Source organism: Aegilops tauschii, chromosome 7, assembly GCF_002575655.3.
Source record: "Aegilops tauschii subsp. strangulata cultivar AL8/78 chromosome 7, Aet v6.0, whole genome shotgun sequence".
Taxonomy (NCBI): Eukaryota; Viridiplantae; Streptophyta; class Magnoliopsida; order Poales; family Poaceae; genus Aegilops; species Aegilops tauschii.
This window is the reverse complement of record NC_053041.3, coordinates 375837986-375864174: the sequence shown is the minus strand read 5'-3', so window position 1 is coordinate 375864174 and position 26189 is coordinate 375837986.

Here is a 26189-nt window from a genome sequence, read left to right as displayed (position 1 = left end):
GCCCGTCGAGAAAATTTCTGACAACCATCACATTTACTAACAAGATCCTCTGCATCAGCATGAGCCATCAACCAATAAAATCCATGACGAAAATCTTTAGCCACCAGAGATTTAGAGTCGGCGTCATGACCACAATCACCTTCATGGATTTCCCTTAGAATCCCACGGCCCTCTTCAGGAGAAACACAATGCTAGAACACGCCTGTGACGTTGCATCGGTGTAACTCGCCATTGACGATGGTCATAGACTTAGACCGCCGGGATATCTGCCTGGCCAAAGTTTCATCCTCAGGTAACTCGCCCCAGGTCGTATAAGCCAAGTAAGGAACTGTCTAATCAGGAATAGCATGGAGAGCTGCCACCAACTGTGCCTCTGGGTCAGGAATAGCAAGATCCTCTTCGGATGGCAACTTGACTGAAGGATTATGTAACACATCAATAAAAACATTGGGGGCACCGGCTTGCATTGAGAGCTTAGCCGGCTCAAAGCATCAGCGCTTCATTTTTCCTGCGATCAACATGCTCCACCTGATAACCTTTGAAATGACCAGCAATATTATCAACCGCCCGGTGATAAGCCGCCAGGAGCGGGTCTTTAGAATCCCAAGTGCCTAAAACTTGCTGAGCCACCAAATCTGAGTCGCTGAAGCACCTGCCCGGCTTAAATTCATCTCTTTGGCCATCCGAAGGCCATGGAACAGGGCCTCATATTTCGCTGCATTGTTCGTGCAAGGAAACATCAATCTTAACACATAGAAAAATTGATCACCTCGTGGGGAAGTCAAAATAACTCCAGCCCTCGGGCCTTCCAACTGCCTGGATCCATCAAAGTGAATCGTCCAATATGTGTTATCCGGCTTCTCCTCGTTCGTCTATAATTCTGTCCAATCATTGATAAAATCCACAAGAGCCTGAGACTTAATAGCCGTTCGTGGCATATACTTGAACCCATGAGGTCCAAGCTCGATGGCCCACTTGGCCACCCGGCCTATTGCTTCTCTGTTCTGAATAATGTCTCCCAAAGGGGCGGAGCTTACCACAGTAATGGGGACCAAGAAAATAATGCTTCAGCTTGCGACTGGCCAAGAACACCCCATATACTAGCTTCTGCCAATGTGGGTATCGTTGTTTAGACTCAATTAACACCTCACTGATATAGTAAGCCGACCTCTGGACTGGGTACTCCTTACCTGTCTCCTTTCTTTCCACTACAACCGCCACACTGACGGCTCTGCTGTTAGCCGCCACGTATAAAAGCAAAGGTTCTTTCTCAATGGGAGCTGCAAGGACGGGCGGCTCAGCGAGCTATTTTTTGAGCGCCTCAAATGCCTCATTAGCGGGATCACTCCAAAAGAAGTGATCTGTTTTCTTCATCATCTGGTATAAAGGAATTGCCTTTTCTCCCAGGCGGCTTATGAACCGGCTCAACGCGACGATACGACCCGCCAAACGTTGACTTCATTGATACATTCCAGCTTAGCGAATGAAGTAATAGCCTTGATCTTCTCTGGTTTAGCTTCAATACCTCTCTCCAAGACTAGAAAACCCAAGAGCTTGCCTGGAGGCACACCAAAAACACACTTGGCCGGATTAAGCATCATTTTGTAGACCTGGAGATTATCAAAGGTCTGCTTCAAGTCATCCAACAGAGATTCCTTCTTCCTGGATTTTACAACAATATCATCCACATAAGCGTGAACATTGCATCCAATCTAGTTATGAAGACAATTCTGAACACAACGTTGATAAGTCACCTACGCGCTCTTGAGCCCAAAAGGCATAGATACATAGCAGAAAGCTCCAAAAGGCGTCATGAAAGCCGTTTTCTCTTGGTCTTTAACTACCTTTTTAATTTGGTGATAACCAGAATAAGCATCCAGGAAACTCAAACGCTCACAACCTGCCGTGGCATCAATGATCTGATCAATGCGGGGAAGAGCAAAAGGATCGGCTGGACAGGCTTTATTGAGGTCTGTATAATCCACACACGTATGCCAAGTTCCATTTTTCTTAAGTACCAACACCGGGTTAGCCAACCACTCAGGGTGAAAAACCTCAACGATGAACCCGGCCGCTAAGAGCCGGGCCACTTCTTCTCCAATTGCCTTATGTCTTTCTTCATTAAAATGGCGAAGGAATTGCTTGACCGGCTTAAACTTAGGATTAATATTAAGAGTGTGCTCAGCGTGTTCTCTCGGTACACTTGGCATATCTGAAGGTTTCCATGCAAATATGTCCCGGTTCTCACGGATGAACTCGATGAGCGCGCTTTCCTATTTCGGATCCACATTAGCACTGATAGTGAACTGCTGAGATGAGTCGCTAGGGATAAAATCAACCTGTTTGGTATCATCTGCCGATTTAAACTTCAATAAAGGGTCTTGCTCTGTGGTTGGCTTCTTTAAAGGAGTCATGTCTGGCAACTGCGCCTGAAAAGATATACCTTCAAGCACTCACCTCCCTGGCAACTGCGCTAGAAAAGAGCTTGATGTGTACTATGCAACTTCTATTCTTGTAGACATTGTTGCGCCTCCAAGTGCAGAGTTTTGTAGGACAGCAAAAAATTACCCTCAAGTGGTTGACCTAAGGTTTATCAATCCATGGGAGGTGTAGGATGAACATGGTCTCTCTCAAACAACCCTGCAATCAAATACAAGGAATCTCTTGTGTCCCCAACACAACCAATACAATGGTAAATTTTATAGGTGCACTAGTTCGGGGAAGACATGGTGATACAAGTGTAGTATGGATAGTAGATATAGGTTTCATAATCTGTAATATAAAAACATCAAGGTAGACGGTGATAAAACGGAGCACAAACGGTATTGCAATGCTTGAAAACAAGGCCTAGGGTTCGTACTTTCACTAGTGCAATCTCTCAACAATGCTAACATAATTGAATCATATAACAGTCCCTCAACGTGCGACAAAGAATCACTCCAAAGTTTCTATCGAAGAACGTAGAACAAAAATGTATATCAACCCCAATTCATAGATTACTACAATGTCACGGAAATTTGCAAGTTGAATACCAAAACATACATCAAGTGACTCAATCACTAGTACAGCGAGGTGCTATACAAACGGTTTTTAACCCCTTTCCGCGACGGCGTTTTGAACCGTCGCCTAGTGAGTGACTGCGATAGGGGGGTCCTTCCCACAGAACCCAGAAACCGTCGGGGATATGCCCTCCTGGCACACACGCTTGGCAAAATGAGGTCGTGTGCGACCGACGAGCGATCAAATGCGGGTATACATACAGTAGTGCTAAAAATACAATTATACATGCGAAATCGTTTCCGGTCATAAGTACATCTGATACGTCTCCGTCGTATCTATAATTTTTGATTGTTCCATGCCAATATTATACAACTTTCATATACTCTTTGGCAACTTTTTATACTATTTTTGGGACTAACATATTGATCTAGTGCCCAGTGCCAGTTCCTGTTTGTTGCATGTTTTATGTTTCACAGAAACCCCATATCAAACGGAATCCAAACGGGGTAAAAACGGACGGAGAATATTTTTGGAATATTTGGAAAATTCCAGAAGAAGAATCAACGCAAGACGGTGCCCGAGGTGGCCACGAGGCAGGGGGCGCGCCTGCCCCCCTGGGTGCGCCCCTGACCCTCGTGGGCCACCCGTAAGGCGGCTGCTGCTCTACTTTGGACGCAAGAAAACTAATTTTCGGAAAAAAATCATGGCGAAGGTTTCAGTCCAATCAGAGTTACAGATCTCCATATATATACGAAACGGTGAAAGGGCACCAGAACAGAACGCAGAAACAGAGAGAGACAGAGAGACATATCCAATCTCGGAGGGGCTCTTGCCCCTCCCACGCCATGGAGGCCAAGGACCAGAGGGGAAACCCTTCTCCCATCTAGGGAGGAGATCATGGAAGAAGAAGACGAAGGGCCCCCCTCTCCCCTTCTCTTCCGGTGGCGCCGGAACGCTGCCGTGGCCATCATCATCACCGCAATCTTCACCAACAACATCACCGCCATCATCACCAACTCTTCCCCCCTCTATGCAGCGGTGTAACCTCTCTCTTACCTGCTGTAATCTCTACTTAAACATGGTGCTCAACGCTATATATTATTTCGCAATGATGTATGGCTATCCTATGATGTTTGAGTAGATCCGTTTTGTCCTATGGGTTAATTGATTATCGTGATTGGTTTGAGTTGCATGTTTTTATTATTGGTGTTGTCCTATGGTGCTCTCCGTGTCGCGCAAGCGCGAGGGATTCCCGCTGTAAGGTTTGCAATATGTTCATGATTTGCTTATGGTGGGTGGCGTGAGTGACAGAAGCACATACCCGAGTAAGTAGGTTGTTTGCGTATGGGATAAAGAGGACTTGATGCTTTAATGCTATGGTTGGGTTTTACCTTAATGATCTTTAGTAGTTGCGGATGCTTGCTAGAGTTCCAATCATAAGTGCATATGATCCAAGTAGAGAAAGTATGTTAGCTTATGCCTCTCCCTCAAATAAAATTGCAATAATGATTACCGGTCTAGTTATCGATTGCCTAAGGACAAATAACTTTCTCGTGACAAAAAGCTCTCTACTAAAACTAATTTAGTTGTGTCTTCATCTAAACAGCCCCTACTTTTTATTTACGTGCTCTTTATTTTCTTGCTAACTATCCAAAAACACCTACAAAGTACTTCTAGTTTCATACTTGTTTCCGGTAAAGCGAACGTCAAGCGTGCGTAGAGTTGTATCGGTGGTCGATAGAACTTGAGGGAATATTTGTTCTACCTTTAGCTCCTCGTTGGGTTCGACACTCTTACTTATCGAAAGAGGCTACAATTGATCCCCTATACTTTGGGTTATCAAGACCTGTTCCTGGCGCCGTTGCCGGGGAGCAATAGCGTGGGGTGAATATTCTCGTGTGTGCTTGTTTGCTTTATCACTAAGTAATTTTTATTTGCTGTTCTAAGTTGTTCTCTATCTTTAGTTATGGATATGGAACACGAAATACCAAAAAAATTAGGTGTACTTGCTGCTCATGGAGATGGGGAACCTCCTAAAACCCTCGATGCTCGTTATGTGATAGATATTATGTACTACTTTGATAATCCTGAGAAAACCCCATTCAATCTGGTAATGGGAGACACATTGGATCAACATGAATACTTTAGGGATTATTGCTTGACTCAAAAAGGGAAACTATTATGGGATCAAATTTATATGTTGAAGTGGTATGCTCGGCAAGTATGCTTGAGTTATGATTATACTTGTTGCTCTAGGATGAAGGCTCCACACCTTCCCTTTTCATGCAAATTTAATGATAATAAAACCTTGGCTTCTTATGCTAATGGTATATATGATTACTATGATGTGGAACAAATAGAAGAATTTGTTGCTTTTATGGGTGCTTATGAAATTGAATCTATGTTCAAAGAGTTTGAAAATCTTTATGATGCTGTTTATAGACCTGAAAATTTAGCTATCCTTAAATATTGCTATGCCAATTATGAATTCAATTCCGATATTGATGCATTTATTGAGAAAGTCTCCGCTGTCCAAGAAGAGACTAATATTTTGCAGGAATCCATGGAAGAAGAAATTGATGAAACTGTGAGCTCATTGGATGAAAAAGATGACGAGGAGAGCGAAGAACAAAAGGAGGAAGAGCGGATTAGCTACCCGTGCCCACCTTCTAATGAGAGTAACTCTTCAACTCATACATTGTTTAAATTCCCTTCGTGCTTACCGAAGGATGATTGCTATGATGAATGTTATGATCACGTTGATTCTTTTGAAATATCCCTTTTTGATAATGCTTGCTATGCTTGTGGCCAAGATGCCAATATGAATTATGCTTATGGAGATTAACTTGTTATAGTTCCTTATGTTATGAATGAAATTGTTGCTATTGCAACCACGCATGATAGTCCTATTATCTTTTTGAATTCTCCTGACTACACTATATCGGAGAAGTTTGCACTTATTAAGGATTATATTGATGGGTTGCCTTTTACCGTTGCACATGATGATTTTGATGAATATAATATGCATGTGCTTGCTGCTCCTACTTGCAATTATTATGAGAGGGGAACTACATCTCCGCCCCTTTATGTTTCCAACATGAAAAAATTGCAAGAAACTGTTTATACTATGCATTGGCCTTTACTATGTGTGCATGAATTGTTCATTTATGACATGCCGATGCATAGGAAGAGAGTTAGACTTCGTCATTACATGATTTATGTTGCTTTGTGCTCACTACTAAATTACAAATCATTGCTAATTAAAATTGGCTTTGATATACCTTGGGATCCGGGTGGATTCACTACTTGAGCACTATATGCCTAGCTTAATGGCTTTAAAGAAAGCGCTGCCAGGTAGACAACCCGGAAGTTTTAGAGATTCATTTATTTCTGTTGAGTTCTTTCATATAGTTTAAAAACAACAAAAATAAAGAGGGGAACCCAAAACTTTTTCAAAAAGGAAAGTGAAAGTGAGAGAGACAAGCATTGTTGAAGTGGGAGCTAGCCTTGAACTTTGTTCATGCTCACGGAAACTTTGTGAATCTTGATTACAGAAACTTTTCAACAGAAACAATTATCCCCTTGTACAATTCCATTGTATTATAAAAATAATGTGCCAAGGTTTGCCTTTAAGATGTTTACAATGCTTGTTGGTTTGTACGGTGCAGGACAGAAACTTTGGCTGTAGTGCGCGATTTTTAGTTTTTTACTGGAATGTCGGATAGTTCTGAAACTTTTGGCACTGTCTTTCTATACAAATTGTTTATTTGTCCTAATTTTGGAGAATTTTTCATGTATCAGAAGTATGGTGAATGTTCATATTATTACAGACTGTTCTGTTTTAGACAGATTCTGTTTTTGATGCATAGTTTGCTTGTTTTGATGAAACTATCGATTTATATCAGTGGATTAAGCCATGAAAAAGTTATATTACAGTAGACACAATGCAAAAAAAAAGAATTGGTTTGCAACAGTACTTAGAGTAGTGATTTGCTTTATTATACTAACGGATCTTACCGAGTTTTCTGTTGAAGTTTTGTGTGGATGAAGTGTTCGATGATCGAGAAGGTCTCGATGTGAGAAGAAGGAAGAGAGGCAAGAGCTCAAGCTTGGGGATGCCCAAGGCACCCCAAGTAAATATTCAAGGAGACTCAAGCATCTAAGCTTGGGGATGCCCCGGAAGGCATCCCCTCTTTCTTCAACAAGTATCGGTATGTTTTCGGATTCGTTTCGTTCATGCAATATGTGCAAATCTTGGAGCGTCTTTTGTATTTAGTTTTCATTTTTCTTTTACGCACCATGCTGGTATGAGATAGTCCTTGGTTGATTTATAGAATGCTCATTGCACTTCACTTATATCTTTTGAGTACGGCTTTTATAGAATGCTTCATGTGCTTCACTTATATCATTTGAAGTTTGGATTGCCTGTTTCTCTTCACATAGAAAACCGCCATTTGTAGAATGCTCTTTTGCTTCACTTATATTTGTTAGAGCGTGGGCATATCTTTTGTAGAAAGAATTAAACTCTCTTTCTTCACTTATATCTATTTAGAGAGATGACAGGAATTGGTCATTCACATGGTTAGTCATAAAATCCTACATAAAACTTGTAGATCACTGAATATGATATGTTTAATTCCTTGCAATAGTTTTGCGATATAAAGATGGTAATATTAGAGTCATGCTAGTGGGTAGTTGTGGATTGTAGAAATAATTGTGTTGAGGTTTGTGATTCCCATAGCATGCACGTATGGTGAACCGTTATGTAACGAAGTCGGAGCATGATTTATTTATTGATTGTCTTCCTTATGAGTGGCGGTCGGGGACGAGCGATGGTCTTTTCCTACGAATCTATCCCCTAGGGGCATGCGTAGTAGTACTTTGCTTCGAGGGCTAATAAACTTTTGCAATAAGTATATGAGTTCTTTATGACTAATGTGAATCCATGGATTATACGCACTCTCACCCTTCCATCATTGCTAGCCTCTTCGGTACCGTGCATTGCCCTTTCTCACCTCGAGAGTTGGTGCAAACTTCGCCGGTGCATCCAAACCCCGTGATATGATACGCTCTTTCATACATAAACCTCCTTATATCTTCCTCAAAACAGCCACCATACCTACCTACCATGGCATTTCCATAGCCATTCCGAGATATATTGCCATGCAACTTCCATCATCATCATATACATGACTTGAGCATTTATTGTCATATTTCTTTGCATGATCGTAAGATAGCTAGCATGATGTTTTCATGGCTTGTCCGTTTTTTGATGTCATTGGTATGCTAGATCATTGCACATCCCGGTACACCGCCGGAGGCATTCATATAGAGTCATATCTTTGTTCTAGTATCGAGTTGTAATATTGAGTTGTAAGTAAATAGAAGTGTGATGATCATCATTATTAGAGCATTGCCCCAGTGAGGAAAGGATGATGGAGATTATGATTCCCCCACAAGTCGGGATGAGACTCCGGACGAAAAAAAAGAGAAGGCCCAAAAAAAAAGAAAAAAAGAAAGAAAAGAGAGAAAAAGAGAGAAGGGGCAATGTTACTATCCTTTTACCACACTTGTGCTTCAAAGTAGCACCATGTTCTTCATATAGAGAGTCTCTTGAGTTAACACTTTCATATACTAGTGGGAATTTTCATTATAGAACTTGGCTTGTATATTCCAACGATGGGCTTCCTCAAATGCCCTAGGTCTTCATGAGCAAGCAAGTTGGATGCACACCCACTTAGTTTCAGTTTGAGCTTTCATATACTTATAGCTCTAGTGCATCCGTTGCATGGCAATCCCTACTCCTCACATTGACATCAATTGATGGGCATCTCCATAGCCCGTTGATTAGCCGCGTCGATGTGAGACTTTCTCCTTTTTTGTCTTCTCCACATAACCCCCATCATCATATTCTATTCCACTTATAGTGCTATGTCCATGGCTTGCGCTCATGTATTGCGTGAGGGTTGAAAAAGCTGAAGCGCGTTAAAAAGTATGAACCAATTGCTCGGCTTGTCATCGGGGTTGTGCATGATTTGAATGCTTTGTGTGGTGAAGATAGAGCATAGCCAGACTATATGATGTTGTAGGGATAAGCTTTCTTTGGCTATGTTATTTCAACAAGACATAATTGCTTGGTTGGTATGCTTGGAGTATTATTGTTTTATGTCAAATGATAGACTATTGCTTTGAATCACTCGTGTCTTAATATTCATGCCATGATTAGATACATGATCAAGATTATGCTAGGTAACATTCCACATCAAAAATTATCTTCTTTATCATTTACCTACTCGAGGACGAGCAGGAATTAAGCTTGGGGATGCTGATACGTCTCCGTCGTATCTATAATTTTTTATTGTTCCATGCCAATATTGTACAACTTTCATATACTCTTTGGCAACTTTTTATACTATTTTTAGGACTAACATATTGATCCAGTGCCCAGTGCCAGTTCCTATTTGTTGCATGTTTTATGTTTCGCAGAAACCCCATATCAAACGGAATCCAAATAGGATAAAAATGGACGGAGAATATTTTTGGAATATTTGGAAAATTCCAAAAGAAGAATCAATGCGAGACGGTGCCCGAGGTGGCCACGAGGCAGGGGGTGCGCCCCTCACCCTCGTGGGCCACCCGTAAGGCGGTTGCTGCTCTACTTTGGACGCAAGAAAACTAATTTTCAGAAGAAAAAAAATCACGGCGAAGGTTTCAGTCCAATCGGAGTTACGGATCTCCATATATATACGAAACGGTGAAAGGGCACCAGAACAGAACGCAGAAACAGAGAGAGACAGAGAGACAGGTCCAAACTCGGAGGGGCTCTCGTCCCTCCCACGCCATGGAGGCCAAGGACCAGAGGGGAAACCCTTCCCCCATCTAGGCAGGAGGTCAAGGAAGAAGAAGACGGAGGGGCCCCCTCCCCCCTTCTCTTCCGGTGGCACCGGAACGCTGCCGTGGCCATCATCATCACCGCAATCTTCACCAACAACATCACCGCCATCATCACCAACTCTTCCCCCCCCTCTATGCAGCGGTGTAACCTCTCTCTTACCTGCTGTAATCTCTACTTAAACATGGTGCTCAATGCTATATATTATTTCCCAATGATGTATGGCTATCCTATGATGTTTGAGTAGATCCGTTTTGTCCTATGGGTTAATTGATTATCGTGATTAGTTTGAGTTGCATGTTTTATTATTGGTGCTGTCCTATGGTGCTCTCCATGTCGCGCAAGCGCGAGGGATTCCCGCTGTAGGGTTTGCAATATGTTCATGATTTGCTTATGGTGGGTGGCGTGAGTGACAGAAGCACGGACCCGAGTAAGTAGGTTGTTTGTGTATGGGATAAAGAGGACTTGATGCTTTAATGCTATGGTTGGGTTTTACCTTAATGATCTTTAGTAGTTGCGGATGCTTGCTAGAGTTCCAATCATAAGTGCATATGATCCAAGTAGAGAAAGTATGTTAGCTTATGCCTCTCCCTCAAATAAAATTGCAATAATGATTACCGGTCTAGTTATCGATTGCCTAAGGACAAATAACTTTCTCGTGACAAAAAGCTCTCTACTAACTAATTTAGTTGTTTCTTCATCTAAATAGCCCCAACTTTTTATTTACGTGCTATTTATTTTCTTGCTAACCTATCCAAAAACACCTACAAAGTACTTATAGTTTCATACTTGTTTCCGGTAAAGCGAACGTCAAGCGTGCGTAGAGTTGTATCGGTGGTCGATAGAACTTGAGGGAATATTTGTTCTACCTTTAGCTCCTCGTTGGGTTCGACACTCTTACTTATCGAAAGAGGCTACAATTGATCCTCTATACTTGTGGGTTATCAACATCCCACACAGTCAGTCCCTGCTAAACGTTTCCATTCGTATATACATCCCACACTATCGCTCCAAGGAAAACATTTCCGTTTGCAGGTACATCACAAACAATTTTCCCCATAAAATCGTTTGTGATGGCGTTGCCATTGCACATGATATTAACAATTTTATCATTTGCATTATTGAATGCATCACACACGGTACGTAGAAGAAACTGTGTGGCAAAGGTTGTCCATCACACACAGGTTTTATGTGGTAAACGTTTGCGCAAGGTGGCCTAACGCAAACAGTTTTCAAGAGGATGTCGTGTGTAATTGTTCATTGATCCAACATGGTTTATTCCTAGAAACTGTGTGTGTTGCCTGAGGTCATTGCCCACGGTGTTTTCTCAATAACCGTTTGCAATAGAAAAACCCAATTAGCGGGCTAATTGCCCTATTATTAATAATCCATTTATTAATCTAATTGAAATTTCATATTAAGCACACAATATATTTCATTTCCATATTAAGGAAGCAGGATTTCATAATTGAAATACATCAGAGTACAACATCATATAGCTTCGGCACTCAGCTACCCCATTACACAACTGCACCAGCACCAAGTTTCACATGCAACATCTAGAACCTTTCGAAATTAGCATTATAGACGGTACATAGACAGATGCATCTCATCTAGAAAACTGCTGAAGCGGAAGGCGACTATTGAGCCTTCATTGATGTTAAAGGTCTTTGCAACTTTAGGCCAGTGCCTATGGATGATTGACCGTCAATCCTTCGTCCTCTTCAGGAACACTTCAATATTGAATCGTGGGTGTTGTATGAAAACCTTCCTTGCCTCCTGACCATAGAGGTGGTTTGAGAGGTAATCATCAGTGAACTGCTTTGCATAGGCCTGAAAACAAGGATGTGCATAAATATCTTCTCTATATTGGAAATGGGGCAAAGGAATAAAAAAAGGCAAGGTATAATAGTTAGTACCATCTTGTAGTGAACTGATGTCTTTTTCATTGTGCGGACAGAGATCTTGTTGTTTTTGTCACTAATTTCTTTATCCTAACAGTCTTTCTGAGTTTCTTGACTTGATTGATATTCATGGACAACTCATTTCCCCATATGCAAAAAGGGTTAAACAGTGGGTCAAAACCTCTGACAGCAGGACCTACATGTGCAAGACCAAATCGTTAAAAACCTAAATATTAGAATGGTTCCCGCAATTGCACAATAATGTGTTATTAGACAACGGACCATGCATGTGCTAACCTCGATTGTAAACCTCAGTGCTTCCCATTGTTTCCCTGCAACACATATAAGGTAGTTAGTCATCAGGTTAAGTGAGGGTTCGCATGCTAACAGTAAAATATGTTGATGAAAAATAAGCACATTGCAGATTCATCAGATTAATTCAAGCCACATGGAAAACTCATTTATCCAAACCAAGCATGATTAAGAACTAGGAAATATAACACTTGTATATGTTTCTCATGTGTTAAGTGCAGCCAAATTCGATTTATTCCTCACATGCACAACAATACAGAATTCTACCCACGACAATTGGACATCGCATTGCAGAATTGAACCAAGCAGTTAACTAAACACCACAAAAAATGAACCAAACATTAACTGCCCACCACATTGCACAAAATAACATACTCCTAATAGAAGATTAGACAGTTAACCAAACCAAGCATGCTTAACAACTTGGAAATATAGCAATTGTATTTGTTTCTCATATATTTAGTACAGCCAAATTCAATTTATTTCTCACATGGTATACACTAACAGAATGCACCCACAAAAATTGAACATCGCATTGCAGAATTGAACCAAATAGTTAACTAAACACCATGACAAATGAACCAAACATTAACTGAGCACCACATTGCACAATATAACATACTCCTAATAGAAGATCAGTCAGTTAAACAAACCAAGCATGCTTAACAGCTTGGAAATATAGCAATTGTATTTGTTTCTCATGTATTTAGTACAGCCAAATTTGATTTACTTCTCACATGGTATACAATAACAGAATGCACCCACAACTATTGAACATCACATTGCAGAATTGAACCAAATAGTTAACTAAACACCACAACAAATGAACCGAACAGTTAACTAAACACCACAACAAATGAACCAAACATTAATTGAGCACCACATTGCACAATGTATAACATACTAAAAGATCAGACAGTTAACCAAACCAAGCATGCTTGATAACTTGGAAATATAGCAATTGTATTTGTTTCTCATGTATTTTGTAAAGATAAATTTGATTTATTTCTCACATGGAAGACAATACAAAATTGCAGCCTGAAGAATTGAACATCACAATTGCAGAATTGAACCAAATAGTTAACTGAAGACGACAACTTATTAACCAAAGAGTTAATAAGTGAGCACCACATTGCACGACATATAGAACATATACACTAGAGCAACACATTGCATGGTAAAATTAGATAGCACAATTCACTAGAATTTGTTAAGGAAAGGAAGCAGCAGCACACGCAATGGGTAAACCGAGCATGCTTTACCGGCGTAGCTAGCGAATGGCAAGGTGCTCCTCCAAGATCTGGCGGTCGGTACGAATGGCAGCCATCGCGACCTCATCCGCGTGTGCGGCCGCGATTTGCTTCTCCGCTGCCAAATGCTCCTTGAGCTCCCACCTATACTACATGCACCATGGCTTAGGGTGACGCTTATTTGGTGGAGGGGTCGGGGATTTGGGTGGAAGGTGTCGCGCCGGTGGTCGCGGCATGTGGGATGTGGAAGGAGGAGGAGGATGGGGGTCGGGTGTGGATTACCTGCCTGGATAGACGAGGCCGAGCAGCGTGAAGGAGGGTCACCAACGAGGAGGCGGCGCTGCAAGCAAGGGGTGAAGGTTTCAACTTGGAAAGGAAGGCGGAGACGGGGGAAATGTGGCTTTTGGTAGGGGGCGGGGAGGTAGATATTTTCACGGAAGCCGAAAATTTTGTATCCGTTCAGCGAAAAAGCTAGCGCGCAAAGTGTCATTAGACACGGTCCCATATTCAGAACTGTGTACAATATGTGAACATCACAAATGATTCGGATAGCTTAACCCGTGTGTGATGAGTTTGAATGTCAAAAATTTTGGTTTGAATTTCCCTGGTTACAGTGGTCATCCACCTCATTGCATAATTTGGGTACACAAAGGAGACTACAGCACACCCACACTTCTTAATCAAGCAAGTTCAGCAGTTAAACAGAGCTAGCTGACCTAAAAATTACTCTAACAAATTAAAGACCAGTGCTCTTAATTAAACAAAACAAAGAGTACTACTACGGCTGGTGCTCGTCGATCTCCGCCGCCTCCTCCATGTCCAGCTCGCGCCCGACAGTCTCCTGGGGAAGGGGTGAAGGAAATATGCCCTAGAGGCAATAATAAAGTTGTTATTTATATTTCCTTATATCATGATAAATGTTTGTTATTCATGCTAGAATTGTATTAACCGGAAACTTGATACATGTGTGAATACATAGACAAAACAAGGTGTCCCTAGTATGCCTCTACTAGACTAGCTCGTTAATCAAAGATGGTTAAGTTTCCTAACCATAGACATGTGTTGTCATTTGATGAACGGGATCACATCATTAGGAGAATGATGTGATGGACAAGACCCATCTGTTAGCTTGGCATAATGATCGTTTAGTTTATTGCTATTGCTTTCTTCATGACTTATACATGTTCCTCTAACTATGAGATTATGCAACTCCCGAATACCGGAGGAACACCTTGTGTGCTATCAAACGTCACAACATAACTGGGTGATTATAAAGATGCTCTACAGGTGTCTCCGATGGTGTTTGTTGAATGGGCATAGATCGAGATTAGGATTTGTCACTCCGTGTTTTGGAGAGGTATCTCTGGGCCCTCTCGGTAATGCACATCATTATAAGCCTTGCAAGCAATGTGACTAATGAGTTAGTTACGGGATGATGCATTACAGAACGAGTAAAGAGACTTGCTGGTAACGAGATTGAACTAGGTATGATGATACCGATGATCGAATCTCGGGCAAGTAACATACCGATGACAAAGGGAATAACGTATGTTGTTATGCGGTTTGACCGATAAAGATCTTCGTAGAATATGTAGGAGCCAATATGAACATCCAGGTTCCGCTATTAGTTATTGACTGGAGATGAGTCTCGGTCATGTCTACATAGTTCTCGAACACGTAGGGTCCGCACGCTTAACGTTCGATGACAGTTTTGAATAATATGAGTTATGTGATTTGGTGACCGAATGTTGTTCGGAGTCCTGGATGAGATCACGGACATGACGAGGAGTCTCGAAATGGTCGAGAGGTAAATATTCATATATAGGACGATAGTATTCGGACACCGGAAGTGTTCCGCGGGTACCGGGTACGTATCGGGTCACCGGAAGGGGTTTCGGGCACCCCCCGTCAAAGATATGGGCCTTATTGGGCCTAGGGCGGGACAGACCAGCCCCTTGCGGGCTGGTGCGCCCCCATATGGGCTGATCTAAGTGGAGAAAGGAAAAGGGGAGGAGGAAAGGAAATAGAGGGAATAGGATTCCCCCTTCCTTTCCCCTCTCCCCTCTTTCCTTCCCCCCTCCGAATAGGAATAGGAAAGGGGGGAGGCCGACTTGGGAGGCGCCCAAGTAGGATTCCTCCTACTTGGGGCACCCCCTGGGCTGCCTCTCCTCCCCTCCAACCTATATATATGAAGGGGGCACCGCTAGAACACACAACAAACATTGTTAGCCGTGTGCGGCGCCCCCTCCACAGTTTACGCCTCCGGTCATATTCACGTATTGCTTAGGCGAAGCCCTACGCGGATCACTTCACCATCACCGCCACCATGCCGTCGTGCTGACGGAACTCTCCCTCGACACTTTGCTGGATCAAGAGTTCGAGGGACGTCATCAAGCTGAACGTGTGCAGAACTCGGAGGTGCCGTACGTTCGGTGCTTGATCGGTTGGATCGCGAAGACGTTCGACTACATCAACCGCGTTAAGCTAACGCTTCCGCTTTTGGTCTACGAGGGTACGTGGACACACTCTCCTGTCTCGTTGCTATGCTTCTCCTAGATAGATCTTGCGTGATAGTAGGTAAATTTTTTAAATACTACGTTCCCCAACAGTGGCATCCGATCCAGGTCTATGCGTAGGTGTTATATGCACGAGTAGAACACAAAGAGTTGTGGGTGATAATAGTCATACTGCTTACCAACATGTCATACTTTGATTCGGCGGTATTTTTGGATGAAGCGGCCCAGACCGACATTACATGACCGCGTTCATGAGACTGGTTCTACCGCCGTGCTTCGCACACAGGTGGCTAGTGGGTGTCTGTTTCTCCAATTTTAGTTGAATCGAGTGTGACTACGCCCGGTCCTTGTTGAAGGTTAAAACAACACACTTGACGAAAAATCGTTGTGGTTTTTGATGCGTAGGTAAGAACGGTTCTTGCTAAGCCCGTAGCAGCCACGTAAAATTTGCAACAACAAAGTAGAGGACGTCTAACTTGTTTTTGCAAGGCTTGCTGTGATGCGATATGGTCAAGACGTGATGATATATAAATTGTTGTATGAGATGATCATGTTTTGTAACAGTTATCGGCAACTGGCAGGAGCCATATGGTTGTTGCTTTATTGTATGAAATGCAATCGCCATGTAATTGCTTTACTTTATCACCAAACGGTAGCGATAGTCGTAGAAGCAATAGTTGGCGAGACGACAAGGATGCTTCGATGGAGATCAAGGTGTGAAGCCGGTGACGATGGTGATCATGACAGTGCTTTGGAGATGGAGATCAAAGGCACAAGATGATGATGGCCATATCATATCACTTATATTGATTGCATGTGATGTTTATCCTTTATGCATCTTATTTTGCTTAGTACGGAGGTAGCCTTATAAAATGATCTCTCACTCAATTTCAAGGTACAAGTGTTCTCCCCGAGTATGCACCATTGCGACAGTTCGTCATGCCGAGACACCACGTGATGATCGGGTGTGATAAGCTCTACGTTCACATACAACGGGTGCAAGCCAGTTTTGCACACGCAGAATACTCGGGTTAAACTTGACGAGCCTAGCATATGCAGATATGGCCTCAGAACATTGAGACCAAAAGGTCGAGCGTGAATCATATAGTAGATATGATCAACATAGTGATGTTCATCATTGAAAACTACTCCATCTCACGTGATGATCGGACATGGTTTAGTTGATATGGATCACGTGATCACTTAGATGATTAGAGGGATGTCTATCTAAGTGGGAGTTCTTAAGTAATACGATTAATTGAACTTAAATTTATCATGAAATTAGTCCTGATAGTATTTGCATATCTATGTTGTAGATCAATAGCTCACGTATAGCTCCCCTATTTTATTTTATTTTTGATATGTTTCTAGAGAAAAATAAGTTGAAAGATGATAGTAGCAATGATGCGGACTAGGTCCGTGATCCGAGGATTATCCTCACTGCTACACAGAAGTTTTATGTCCTTGATGCACCACTAGGTGACGAACCTATTGCAGGAGCAGATGTTTTGCAAAGCTCGGTATGATGACTACTTGATAGTTTAGTGCACCATGCTTTACAGCTTAGAACCGGGACTTCAAGAATGTTTTGAACGCCATGGAGCATATGAGATGTTCCAAGAACTGAAATTGGTATTTCAGACTCATGCCCGAGTCGAGAGGTATGAGACCTCTGACAAGTATTTTGCCTACAAGATGGAGGAGAATAGTTCAACCAGTGAGCATGTACTCAGAATGTCTGAGTACTACAATCACTTGAATCAAGTGGGAGTTAATCTTCCAGATAAGACAGTGATTGACAGAGTTCTCTAGTCACTATCACCAAGTTACTAGAACTTCGTGATGAACTATAATATGCAAGGGATGACGAAAATAATTCCCCGAGCACTTCGCGATGCTTAAATCGGCAAAGGTAGAAATCAAGTGTTGATGGTTGACAAGACCACTAGTTTCAAGTAAAAGGGCAACTTCAAGAAGAGTGGCAAGCAAGTTGCCACTCCCATGAAGAAGCCCAAAGCTAGACCCAAGCCTGAAACTGAGTGCTTCGACTGCAAAGGAAATGGTCACTAGAAGTGGAACTGCCCTAGATACTTGGCGGATAAGAAGGATGGCAAAGTGAACAAAGGTATATTTGATATACATATTATTGATGTGTACTTTACTAGTGTTTATAGCAATCCTTGGTATTTGATACTGGTTCAGTTTCTAAGGGTAGTAACTCGAAACAGGAGTTGCAAAATAAACAGAGACTAGTTAAGGGCGAGGTGATGATGTGTGTTGGAAGTGATTCCAAGGTTGATAAGATCACCATCGCACACTCCTTTTTTCCTTCGGGATTAGTATTGGAACTAAATAAATGTTATTTGGTGTTTGCGTTAAGCATAAATATGATTGGATCATGTTTATTGCGATATGGTTATTCATTTAAATCAGAGAATAATTGCTGTTCTGTTTACATGAATAAAACCTTCTATGGTCTTACATCCAATGTAAATGGTTTACTGAATCTCGATCATAGTGATACACATAATATTGATGCCAAAATATGGAAAGTTAATAATGATAGTGCAACTTATTTGTAGCACTGCCGTTTAGGCCATATTGGTGTAAAGCGCATGAAGAAACTCCATGCTGATGGGCTTTTGGAATCACTTGATCATGAATCACTTGATGCTTGCGAACCATGCCTCATGGGCAAGATGACTAAGACTTCGTTCTCCGGAACAATGGAGCGAGCAACAAACTTGTTGGAAATAATACATACTGATGTGTGCGGTCCAATGAGTGTTGAAGCTCGTGGCGGGTATCATTATTTTCTGACCTTCACAGATGATTTGAGCAGATATGGGTATATCTACTTGATGAAACATAAGTCTGAAACATTTGAAAAATTCAAAGAATTTCAGAGTGAAGTGGAAAATCATCGTAACAAGAAAATAAAGTTTCTACGATCTGATCGCGGAGACGAATATTTGAGTTACGAGTTTGGTCTTCATTTGAAACAATGTGGAATAGTTTCGCAACTCACGCCACCTAGAACACCACAGCGTAATGGTGTGTCCGAACGTCATAACCGTACTTTATTAGATATGGTGCAATCTATGATGTCTCTTACCGAATTACCACTATCGTTTTGGGGTTATGCATTAGAGACAGGTGCATCCACGTTAAATAGGGCACCGTCTAAAATCCATTGAGATGACACCGTATGAACTGTGGTTTAGCAAGGAACCTAAGCTGTTGTTTCTTAAAGTTTGGGGTTGCGATGCTTATGTGAAAAAGTTTCAACCTGATAAGCTTGAACCCAAATCGGAGAAGTGCGTCTTCATAGGATACCCAAAAGAAACTGTTGGGTACACCTTCTATCACAGATCCGAAGGCAAGATCTTTGTTGTTAAGAGTGAATCCTTTCTAGAGAAGGAGTTTCTCTTGAAAGAAGTGAGTGGGAGGAAAGTAGAACTTGATGAGGTAATTGTACCTGCTCCCTTATTGGAAAATAGTTCATCACAGAAATCAGTTCCAGTGATTCCTACACCAATTAGTGAGGAAGCTAATGATGATGATCATGAAACTTCTCATCAAGTTACTACCGAACCTCGTAGGTCAACCAGAGTAAGATCCGCACCAGAGTGGTACGGTAATCCTATTCTGGAGGTCATGTTACTTGACCATGACAAACCTACGAACTATGAGGAAGCGATGATGAGCCCAGATTCCGCGAAATGGCTTGAGGCCATGAAATCTGAGATGGGATCCATGTATGAGAACAAAGTATGGACTTTGATTGACTTGCCCGATGATCGGCGAGCCATTGAGAATAAATGGATATTCAAGAGGAAGACGGATGCTGATAGTAGTGTTACTATCTACAAAGCTCTAATTGTCGCAAAAAGTTTTTGACAAGTTCAAGGTGTTGACTACGATAAGATTTTCTCACTCGTAGCGATGCTTAAGTCTGTCCGAATCATGTTAGCAATTGCCACATTTTATGAAATCTGGCAAATGGATGTCAAAACTACATTCCTTAATGGATTTCTTAAAGAAGAGTTGTATATGATGCAACAAGAAGGTTTTGTCAATCCTAAAGGTGCTAGCAAAGTGTGCAAGCTCCAGCGATCCATCTATGGACTGGTGCAAGCATCTCAAAGTTGGAATATACGCTTTGATAAGTTGATCAAAGCATATAGTTTTATACAGACTTGCGGTGAAGCCTGTATTTACAAAAAGTGAGTGGGAGCACTACAGAATTTCTGATAAGTATATGTGAATGACATATTGTTGATCGGAAATGATGTAGAATTTTCTGGAAAGCATAAAGGAGTGTTTGAAATGAGTTTTTCAAAGAAAGACCTCGGTGAAGCTGCTTACATATTGGGCATCAAGGTCTATAGAGATACATCATGATGCTTGATAAGATTTTTAAATGATTACATACCTTGACTAGTTTTTTTAAGTAGTTCAAAATGGAACAGTCAAAGAAGGAGTTCTTGCCTGTATTGCAAGGTGTAAAGTTGAGTAAGACTTCAAACACGACCACGGCAGAACATAGAAAGAGAATGAAAGTCGTTTCCTATGCCTCAGCCATAGGTTCTATAAAGTATGTTGGAAATATGCCCTAGAGGCAATAATAAAATGGTTATTATTATATTTCCTTGTTCATGATAATTGTCTATTGTTCATGCTATAATTGTGTTATCCGGAAATCGTAATACATGTGTGAATACATAGACCACAACATGTCCCTAGTGAGCCTCTAGTTGACTAGCTCGTTGATCAACAGATAGTCATGGTTTCCTGACTATGGACATTGGATGTCATTGATAACGGGATCACATCATTAGGAGAATGATGTGATGGACAAGACCCAATCCTAAGCATAGCACAAGATCGTGTAGTTCGTTTGCTAGAGCTTTTCCAAATGTCAAGTATCATTTCCTTAGACCATGAGATTGTGCAACTCCCGGATACCATAGGAGTGCTTTGGGTGTGCCAAACGTCACAACGTAACTGGGTGGCTATAAAGGTGCACTACGGGTATCTCCGAAAGTGTCTGTTGGGTTGGCACGAATCGAGACTGGGATTTGTCACTCCGTATGATGGAGAGGTATCTCTAGGCCCACTCGGTAATGCATCATCATAATGAGCTCAATGTGACCAAGTGTTTGGTCACGGGATCATGCATTACGGTACGAGTAAAGTGACTTGCCGGTAATGAGATTGAACAAGGTATTGGGATACCGACGATCGAATCTCGGGCAAGTAACGTACCGATTGACAAAGGGAATTGTATACGGGATTGATTGAATCCTCGACATCGTGGTTCATCCGATGAGATCATCGTGGAACATGTGGGAGCCAACATGGGTATCCAGATTCCGCTGTTGGTTATTGACCGGAGAGTCGTCTCGGTCATGTCTGCATGTCTCCCGAACCCGTAGGGTCTACACACTTAAGGTTCGGTGACGCTAGAGTTGTAGAGATATTAGTATGCGGTTAACCGAAAGTTGTTCGGAGTCCCGGATGAGATCCCGGACATCACGAGGAGTTCCGGAATGGTCCGGAGGTAAAGATTTATATATGGGAAGTCCTATTTTGGCCACCGGAAAATGTTCAGGATTTTTCGGTATTGTACCGGGAAGGTTCTAGAAGGTTCCGAAGTGGGGCCCACCTGCATGGGGGGACCCACATGAACATGAGTAGTGGGGGCAAGGCCCCACACCCCTGGTCAAGGCGCACCAAGATCCCACCTTAGAAGGAATAAGATCATATCCCGAAGGGATAAGATCAAGATCCCTAAAAAAAAGGGGGATAACAATCGGTGGGGAAGGGAAATGATGGGATTTCTTTCCCCCACCTTTGCCAACGCCCCAATGGACTTGGAGGGCAAGAAACCAGCCCCCTCCACCCCTATATATAGTGGGGAGGCGCATGGGAGTAGCACCCAAGCCCCTGGCGCCTCCCTCTCCCTCCCGTGACACCTCTCCCTCTCGCTGAGCTCGGCGAAGCCTTGCCGAGATCCCCGCTGCTTCCACCACCACGCCGTCGTGCTGCTGGATCTCCATCAACCTCTCCCTCCCCTTGCTGGATCAACAAGGAGGAGACGTCTTCCCCAACCGTACATGTGTTGAACGCGGAGGTGCCGTCCGTTCGGCGCTCGGTCATCGGTGATTTGGATCACGACGAGTACGACTCCATCAACCCCGTTCACTTGAACACTTCCGCTCACGATCTACAAGGGTATGTAGATGCACTCTTTTCCCTCTCGTTGCTAGAAGACTCCATAGATTGTTCTTGGTGATGCGTAGAAATTTTTTAATTTCTGCAACGATCTCCAACAGTGGCATCATGAGCTAGGTCTATGCGTAGTTTCTATGCACGAGTAGAACACAAACTTGTTGTGGGCGTAGATGTTGTCAATTTTCTTGCCACTACTAGTCTTATCTTGTTTCGGCGGCATCATGGGATGAAGCGGCCCGGACCGACCTTACACGTACGCTTACGTGAGACAGGTTCCACCGACTGACATGCACTAGTTGCATAAGGTGGCTAGCGGGTGTCTGTCTCTCCCACTTTAGTCGGATCGGATTCGATGAAAAGGGTCCTTATGAAGGGTAAATAGAAATTGGCATATCACGTTGTGGTTTACGTAGGTAAGAAACGTTCTTGCTAGAAACCTATAGAAGCCACGTAAAAACATGCAACAACAATTAGAGGACGTCTAACTTGTTTTTGCAGCATATGCCTTGTGATGTGATATGGCCAAAAGGATGTGATGAATGAAATATATGTGATGTATGAGATTGATCATGTTCTTGTAATAGGAATCACGACTTGCATGCCGATGAGTATGACAACCGGCAGGAGCCATAGGAGTTGTCTTTATTTTTGTATGACCTGCGTGTCATTGAATAACGCCATGTAAATTACTTTACTTTATTGCTAAACACGTTAGCCATAGAAGTAGAAGTAATCGTTGGCGTGACAACTTCATGAAGACACGATGATGGAGATCATGGTGTCATGCCGGTGACGAAGATGATCATGGCGCCCCGAAGATGGAGATCAAAGGAGCAATATGATACTGGCCATATCATGTCACTATTTGATTGCATGTGATGTTTATCATGTTTTACATCTTATTTGCTTAGAACGACGGTAGCTTAAATAAGATAATCCCTCGCAATAATTTCAAGAAAGTGTTCCCCCTAACTGTGCACCGTTGCGAAGGTTCGTTGTTTCGAAGCACCACATGATGATCGGGTGTGATAGATTCTAACGTTCGAATACAACGGGTGTAAGCCAGATTTACACACGCAATACACTTAGGTTGACTTGACGAGCCTAGCATGTACAGACATGGCCTCGGAACACGGAAGACCGAAAGGTCGAGCATGAGTCGTATAGAAGATACGATCAACATGAAGATGTTCACCGATGTTGACTAGCCCGTCTCACGTGATGATCGGACATGGCCTAGTTGACTCGGATCATCTTTCACTTAGATGACTAGAGGGATGTCTATCTGAGTGGGAGTTCATTGAATAATTTGATTAGATGAACTTAATTATCATGAACTTAGTCTAAAATCTTTACAATATGTCTTGAAGATCAAATGGCCCACGCTAATGTTGCCCTCAACTTCAACGCGTTCCTAGAGAAAACCAAGCTGAAAGATGATGGCAGCAACTATACGGACTGGGTCTGGAACCTGAGGATCATCCTCATAGCTGCCAAGAAAGATTATGTCCTAGAAGCACCGCTAGGTGACGCACCCATCCCAGAGAACCAAGACGTTATGAACGCTTGGCAGCAGCGTGCTGATGATTACTCCCTCGTTCAGTGCGGCATGCTTTACAGCTTAGAACCGGGGCTCCAAAAGCGTTTTGAGCAACACGGAGCATATGAGATGTTCGAAGAGCTGAAAATGGTTTTCCAAGCTCATGCCCAGGTCGAGAGATATGAAGTCTCCGACAAGTTCTTCAGTTGTAAGATGGAGGAAAATAGTTCTGTCAGTGAGCACATACTCAAAATGTTTGGGTTACACAACCGCTTGACTCAGCTGGGAGTTAATCTCCTGGATGACGCGGTCATTGACAGAATCCTTCAGTCGCTTCCACCGAGCTACAAGAGCTTTGTGATGAACTTCAATATGCAGGGGATGGAAAAGACCATTCCTGAGGTATATTCAATGCTGAAATCAGCGGAGGTGGAGATCAAAAAGGAACATCAAGTGTTGATGGTGAATAAAACCACTAAGTTCAAGAAAGGCAAGGGTAAGAAGAACTTTAAGAAGGACGGCAAGGGAGTTGCCGCGCCCGGTAAGCCAGTTGTCGCGAAGAAGCCAAAGAATGGACCCAAGCCTGAGACTGAGTGCTTTTATTGCAAGGGAAGTGGCCACTGGAAGCGGAACTGCCCCAAGTACTTAGCGGACAAGAAGGCCGGCAACACCAAAGGTATATGTGGTATACATGTTATTGATGTGTACCTTACCAGCACTCGTAGTAGCTCCTGGGTATTTGATACCGGTGCGGTTGCTCATATTTGTAACTCAAAGCAGGAGCTGCGGAATAAACGGAGACTGGCAAAGGACGAGGTGACGATGCGCGTCGGGAATGGTTCCAAGGTCGATGTGATCACCGTCGGCACGCTACCTCTACATTTACCTACGGGATTAGTTTTAAACCTCAATAATTGTTATTTAGTGCCAGCTTTGAGCATGAACATTGTATCAGGATCTCGTTTAATTCGAGATGGCTACTCATTTAAATCCGACAATAATGGTTGTTCTATTTATATGAGAGATATGTTTTATGGTCATGCCGAACGTAGTGTTACACATATTCATAGTGTGAATACCAAAAGATGTAAGGTTGATAATGATAGTCCCACATACTTGTGGCACTGCCGTCTTGGTCACATTGGTGTCAAACGCATGAAGAAGCTCCATGCAGATGGACTTTTGGAGTCTCTTTTGGAGTTCTGGAATGGTCCGGAGGTAAAGATTTATATATGGGAAGTCCTATTTTGGCCACCGGAAAATGTTCGGGATTTTTCGGTATTGTACCGGGAAGGTTCTAGAAGGTTCCGAAGTGGGGCCCACCTGCATGGGGGGACCCACATGAACGTGGGTAGTGGGGGAAAGGCCCCACACCCCTGGTCAATGCGCACCAAGATCCCACCTTAGAAGGAATAAGATCATATCCCGAAGGGATAAGATCAAGATCCCTAAAAAAGGGGGATAACAATCGGTGGGGAAGGGAAATGATGGGATTTCTTTCCCCACCTTTGCCAACGCCCCAATGGACTTGGAGGGCAAGAAACCAGCCCCTCCACCCCTATATATAGTGGGGAGGCGCATGGGAGCAGCACCCAAGCCCCTGGCGCCTCCCTCTCCCTCCCGTGAGACCTCTCCCTCTCCCTCTCGCTGAGCGTGGCGAAGCCCTGCCGAGATCCCCGCTACTTCCACCACCACGCCGTCGTGCTGCTGGATCTCCATCAACCTCTCCCTCCCCTTGCTGGATCAAGAAGGAGGAGACGTCTTCCCCAACCGTACGTGTGTTGAACGCGGAGGTGCCGTGCGCTCGGTCATCGGTGATTTGGATCACGAGGAGTACGACTCCATCAACCCCATTCACTTGAACGCTTCCGCTCGCGATCTATAAGGGTATGTAGATGCACTCTTTTCCCTCTCGTTGCTAGAAGACTCCATAGATTGTTCTTGGTGATGCGTACAAAATTTCTAATTTCTGCAACGATCTCCAACAAAGTATGCTATGTTGTGTACCAAACCTATTGTGTACCTTGGCATGAGTTTGGCAAGGGGGTACGATATTGATCCAGGAGTGGATCACTTGACAGCGGTCAAAATTATCCTTAGAAGACTAAGGAGATATTTCTTGGTTATGGAGGTGATAAAGAGTTCGTCGTAAAGTGTTATGCCGATGCAAGCGTTTACACCGATCCAGATGACTCTAAGTCTCAATCTGGGTACATACTGAAAGTGGGAGAAATTAACTAGAGTAGCTCCATGCAAAGCATTGTAGACATAGAAAATTTGCAAAATACATATGGCTCTGAATGTGACAGACCCATTGACTAAACTTCTCTCACAAGCAAAACAAGATCACACCTTAGTACTCTTTGGGTGCTAATCACATAGCGATGTGAACTAGATTATTGACTCTAGTAAAACCCTTTGGGTATTAGTCACATGGCGATGTGTACTAATCACATGGTGATGTGAACTATTGGTGTTATATCACATGGCGATGTGAACTAGATTATTGACTCTAGTGAAAGTGGGAGACTGAAGGAA